The sequence below is a fragment of the Corvus brachyrhynchos genome, unplaced genomic scaffold (assembly GCF_000691975.1).
Source record: "Corvus brachyrhynchos isolate BGI_N302 unplaced genomic scaffold, ASM69197v1 scaffold283, whole genome shotgun sequence".
NCBI lineage: Eukaryota > Metazoa > Chordata > Aves > Passeriformes > Corvidae > Corvus > Corvus brachyrhynchos.
The window spans coordinates 2,749,123-2,755,861 of NW_008237409.1; positions in this window are offsets into that span (position 1 = coordinate 2,749,123).

Below are 6,739 nucleotides of genomic sequence, written 5' to 3' on the forward strand. Positions count from 1 at the left end.
CAGGCCTGTCTCGCAGCAGGAGGCAGAGCTGGGTACTACTGAAATCAGCAATGGCTCAGCCACGGCCCTACTTAACACCAAAGTTATCAATAAACTGCTTCCTTCTCTGCTGAGCCACAGTCTGCTCCCCTAAGCCTTTCAATACCTACCTTTAATTTATGTTTCTTGCACTGCTTGCAACAAAACAGTTTAGTTAATAGCACTTTTGCAAAGCTACTGTACGAGGATGTCGGTAGGGAAACAAAGTTTATTGCATTTTTAACAGTGAAAATGCAGCATGGTCAGTTCACCTCACACACAGATATCCAGCTCGTCCATACCTTAAGAACTCCAGTTTTCTACTATTAGAAGAACTATCACTTCTAATATTCTGGTATTTTTCTTTCTGGAAGACCTTCAAACCCAAGATGTCCCAAGAAGGGCGAGACCTTCAAAGCCAGTTTAGGATGATTGCCCTGGTTTGGAGCACTCAGCTCTTATCAGCTGTGCTCTGCACCAGCTCCAAGGAGGCCATGCCCCAGCTCTGCTCCTGCCTGTTTGCAGCTCCTGATAAAGAGGATTTTACTCCACTTCCCCTTTGCCCAGGCTCTCCAACAGTACATGTGAGGAGCAAGTAACATCTGAGCTATGGCACACCAAGTTAACAGAACAAGCTTCACAAAAGTCACTTTGACGGATGATGTTGATTGCCCAGGGAATACCTGACAATAAAGGCAGGAAATTTCCCGGTGACAGTGTTTGACAGCTATTAAAAAAAAAAAAAATATCAAACCCTACCTCCTTGACAGGTCAGAACTCTTTTACTCAGATTTAAGTGAGTGTTTGAGGTCCATCATCCCAGCACCTGACTACATATTGTCCAGCCACTTAGAAAATTTTAGATTCAAGCTCATATCTCCTTTTCACACTTGGAGCAGTGTCCTCTAGACCTGGGACTCTGGCATTGTACACGAGCTAGGCAGGGTTATATGCAACCCAGTCACACCCCTGCAGGGAGGGAAGGTTTGAAGATGTGAGAGTTTGGTGTGACTTACTGGAGTGACTTACTGGGATGTGGCAATTCCTTTTGCTAGGGCTGCAGGCTTAACAAGTGCAAAATCATTTATCAAGCACTAAGTTTCCTTGTTAATTTGGTAGAGGGGGGCAGCTGCAGAGAGCCAAGCTTGGCAGTAACTTACAGCACTACACTCAAAGGTTGTCGACAGAACAAATCAGAGAAGCAAGTCCGAGCAGATGGCAGGATGTCTTACAGAGGTCTGGACAAAACCACCACATCAAAGGTGCTTGGATATTTCAAGACAGATTTACCTTAATCACAGCAAACTGCCATCTGCTAGTGCCAGGTCTGAGGCACTAACCCTAGGTGGGAGATGGGAGACTTTTTGCATTTCTGTTATCAAAGGTGTGGTATTTCTCTGCAAAGGTTTAGAAGATTGGCACAGGAGATTGGCACAGGAGCTCTGAAGAAAGCCTGGAGAAGTTTTCTGATGGAGGTGCAACCATCAGCAAGGTCTCTAAGCACACAAACTCCTTCTGCTAACGCTTCATCTTTTCATCTCAACAAACCAAGTGTGTGAAGCAGTGTGAACCACGTCTGCTTCAAGGGTCAGGAAGTTGGCTCTGGTGGTGACAATCTCTTTGTCTGGTTACACAAGAGTGTCACTGGCCAAAAGTGGCACTTGCCTCGCCCAGCTGGTAAAGCCAACAGTAAATTTCTTGGCTGCACCAGAACTCTTGAGCAGAGATCATTCCCTGGAATATAGGTTGTTTTCCTGCCCAAACAGGCTAAAGTTCAGGTGAGTGGGGCAGGCGTGTTTATAAAGCTAAGCAAAGCAAACAGAGATGAAGATTACTGTTAGGAAACATGACAGCAAATATTTCTTTGAAGGCTTTTATTCTGAAAATTTCAATACTATTCCATGTACAAACTCGTGAGTTGAACTACAACTAAAGGTGCACAGGGGTTAATGGCAGATTTTCTACCTCTCCTCTTTATACAAAGGGAAAAAACTCCAAATATTTAATGTTGCACTAGGTCCACTACATTTCACTGATTCATAAATTAAAAAAGGGAATTTAAGACATCGCTACATTTTACTACAAAACCCACTTCCTTGGCTTTCAAGCAGATATGAAAGCAGAACTTGCTAACTGTGCTTAGGCAACTGATTTACAGTTCGAGTTATTTTACACCACCATTTGTTGGAAAGATCAGTTACACCACACTCCTGCTAGGAATAAAGTGTTCTGTGAAATAGCTGCTCCAGTAGAGTGGAACCATGAAACAGATTGTCAGGGACAGCAGCAACTCTTGTGTTCAGCAGAGATGTCGCCTCAAAGGACTCATCTCACCCAAGATCAGATACTTCAGTCACTTGCAGGCTCTGCTGAAGCATGGAATTCTGTGATGGCCTTTATCTGAGCGGCACCGAGATGTGAGTCATTGTAACATGGTAAGGCAATGTTTGATTACCAGAATTATTTTTTCACTGCAAGATAATTCAAGTGCATTCTTGGTAACTTAGCCAGAGAAGTTGTCACATGGATGGGACATCAAACTGAACGGTAAAACTGCTGACAGGAGTCTCTTTGTTGACCCCTTCTTGTAATGTTCCCTTTCTTGTGACAGTCTGCTTAGCTGTCAGATAATTTCTCCTTGCCTATGAGGAAGGGCACAGAACTGCTGAGCACACATTTCACCTCGACTCTCACACTCAACAGGATATAACCATTGCTCTTGTGGCCACAAGCAGCTGCTCAGCCCCTGCCCAGAGACTCCTTATCTACATGCAGCTAGAAATGACATAGCTGCAAAATGCCACTTAATTGGAAAATTCCCATTTTTTTGAGAAGTCCCCCAATGTGCAGTGAGTCACATTAGCTCTCTCAGGCCATGCTTTACTGGGCTTTGACTGAACAAGGCAGACACCAGGCTACACTTCAGCTGCTCTTTTAATTCTATACATGAAAATTCACAAAAGCAAACTTAAGTCACACAAAACTATTTATGTTTGTGCTGCTCTGTTAGTTACTGCCTGCAGTTCTGAGAGTCCCAACAGTCAGTCCACAGCAAAGTACTTCATATTTACCAGTGCAAGGTAAGAGTTACAGCTTGTGGCAGGCTAGGAAGTCATGTTTTCAACAGATAAGGGACCTCTCTAACATTCAAGAGCTCTCCTATTTCTGTATCCTTCCTATTTTCTGCCTCACCCTCAGCAGGCCGAGGCACCACCCGCTCTCAGCAGCCACAGACGTGCTCTGGGACTGTTTCAGCTCCACCACTGAGGCTGTACCTGCTGAAACTGGAGTTCAGAACCACTGAATGCCATTCCTTATCTTTGGCTGAGGCCCCAATCCCAGCAGGAAGCACTAAATCAGCACGGCCACCAAGGCAGCCAGGGCCCTGCACCTCAGTGCCTGCTGCGAGGGACATGCCCAGAGCAGCTTATAAACTGCTTAACTAATTGCTCCTATCCAATTAGTTGACACACACACGCAATCTCTCTCTCCACAAGACATTTCAGTTCTGTTAGGTATTTTCCCTCCACAGGAATACTCTAAACTCACTGGCTTTAGGAATTCAGATCCACTAAGAAGCAGAGAGCAAGAATCCCACCAAAACAGCATTAGGCACAGCAGTCCTCTAATTCCTGACTTGTATTATCAACAAAGGATGTAACTGCTTCAAACTAATGCTGTTACAGCAGAGATTTTGTGGTTTAGGCTGTATTAAACTCACTGTCAGCACAATACATGGAAGAATTTTGCTCTTTGTCATTTTTAGAACAACGTATTGAATTTATGTTTTATTCTATGGTGCTCTGGCTGTCCTGTTTTATTCTTTGGCACAGCTGTGATTCCAAGAGCCACCCAAGCACCACCACAGCAGTACAGCACAGCTGCCATTCAGGTTTGCTCCATCAATGAACAATAGATACAAACCCCCTTTTCCTAGTGTTAAAAAAGCAGTTCTGTCTTGGTATCAAGTGCACAGCCTGAGATGGCAGTTTTCTCTACTGTCTACATTGTCTTACGAAAATATTTAGATTCAGAAGAGTATTTATTAATGCCTTAACTCAGTACAGCAGAGGGCCTGGTCCAAGTTCAGTATTTATATATTTCAGGGTAGTGTGATTAAATTAACTGGCAATCACAGTTCATCAGCTGCTAATTCATCTGGTTCCTTCTCACTCACCAAGAATTGTCATCTTAGAAAAGCTCCACTGACCCACCACAGTAAGCAGCTGTTTTACTTTCACCCTCGAACACACACTGGCACATTTTAGGAATCCCTGAAGCCTGGATAGAAGCAAGCAGATTTGCAATCATCCCACACACTGAACTCTGATCTCCCACTACATGCACAGTGGATTGTTTCCTCATAGCCACTTTGAAAAAAAAAAGAAAAAGAAGTAGCTATATAAAGTTTAATAACATGAGTTTTGATAGCACAGGAATCAGGTTCCTCCTTGAAAATTCCCATGGAAAGTTTCTCCACAGCCTGTTGTTGATGTTCTTTGGTGGCAAGGCAGGGATGTCCAACAGACACCACACAGATAACAGCCTGCACACCTGGGGCTGCTGAGATTGCAGAGCATGTGATGGAACTCAGACAAACAAACCCTGAAACCTGACAACACTTTTTGGTTTAAGCTCCCCAGAAACCTCCCTCCCTTAACTTCTTGTCCAAAGTACACCTTTAGCTCCAATTAGGGGTACAAAGCACTGTGCACACAAGAGATGAGGCACTCAGGAGCAAGGTTCTGGAACTTTTCTCTCTTCATTCCCAAATCACACAGCCGAGCTGCACAGCAACAGGCAATGGACTGGCCTGAAGCTGAAGATCAGACAAGCTTTGTACTTGACCATTTTTTAACCTCTAATAATGAATCTGTGGAGAGCTACGATCACACTGTGTGTTGACTGATTTCAATAATAGCCTGCAAAAACTTTCTCATGTAAATCCATCACCTGCTTTTTATAGCTAATGCTCCAGTTGGGTACCTCATCTTTCATTAAGCATCACTACAAACTCGCAAGTGCTGCACAACACCTGTACAACAAGTTTCCTAGACAATGTGGGTCAGGTACAGCTCAAGAAATTGTATTATAGAGTCCATGAGGACTTCCTAGGAGCAGCCTGGATAGCAAAAAACATCGCAATATGAATGTTTCTGCTCTCAAAATTTATGTCAGAACCTCCAGCAGAAAAGCAATTAACTCCTAGAATTCAAATTCCTCTGAAATTTTTCAATGAAACGAAAGGAGGAAGTTCAGTAGCTGCAGCCAACTGCAGCATTAAGAGCAAGAGCCACGTGCACCCAGGCTCAGAGGGGTGCACACCCATCCCAGAAAGGATCAGCTCCTACGTGCAGCTGTAAAAGATTCTGGTTCAGCCAGTGTTCCACACTGAATAGGCACAGGCAGAGAAAATGCAAATTAAACCCCAAATAAACAGATAAATCAGTCAGAACAGTCCTGCTCCACCATGTGCTAGCCTGAAAGCTCCCAGCACTTCTGGCGTGAAGCAGATGAGTTTCATTATGTAACAGCACTCATGTCATTAGAGACCTGGCAGTGGGTCACATGCAAGGTTGGGGTCTTAAATAATGTATCAGAGGTGTGTTGCCACAATACTTGATTGAGAGTTGGGCTGCTCAGAGGGATGAGTGTCTCCTAAGTGTGCAGAACCTCCTCAGTACCTGGTTCTGGGCTTTGCAGCTACCAGGACAAGGCACTTGCTTGGAGCTGAAGCTCTGGCCAACTCCTGAGGTTCTCCTGTCTGTGCTGCTCACTACAGGGACACCTAAACTATGAATTCTGGCTGGGCTTTAAAACGATATTGGAGTAAAATAATTCAGTGCTCAGCTGCCCACCTAAACAACAGCAGCGATTTTAGACACTACGAACAGCTGCAACCTTCAAATAAGTATTAACTTTTTCCTATTTGAGTTTGGAGAAAAGTCACTATAAATCATGCAAATCCATCACTACATTAGTGCCCACCACAGCCCCAGCTAGCTGAACACAAACTAAACAAAGACACTGGCACCACAGGGCAGCAGGCTGCCAGAAGACCTTGGCCAGGTGTGCCAATGCAGCTTTTATTACACGAATTCTCCTCAAAAAACGCTCCTCAGCAGTGAAACCAAGTTTAGTAACACCGTGGCCCGTAGTACTTCGCCCTTCAGACCTGTCAGATAGGAAGTGCCCATTGCACAACTGGATCATCACTTCCAGACCCCTCCCTGTGCTCCAGCTTCACCCACGGACACGGGAGGCACACACTGCTCCGGGAAGGTAACCCTGCATTCCCGCACCAGAGCCCGCTTAGGATGTGCTACCAGCGCCTCCAGGAAGTCATGTTAGAGAAATTAAAGGCCATCACTCGGAAATAAACGATTAGCATGTGGTTATGGTGCAATGAGAGCCAGAGCTGCGACTGGGAAGAGGCCAGCGGACACCAGAGCTGGCACCTGGGCACCTGCACTGCCACAGCTGCACTGCAGGGAGCCGCAGCAGCTCCCACATTTCACTGCAATACGTGCTTTTCCTTCCAGAAGATGACATTACAAGCGGGAACACCGGCAAAACGATTTAGCCTGTCTTTAGAACTACAGAGGCTCCACCACCATTCAAACAAATAAAATTAAGCAGCACACAGAGACAGCTCGGCCACCCGACCAGCTCACCCCTCGTGCCCTACAGACCCCGCGCTGAGCCGGGATTTCCTCCCGGC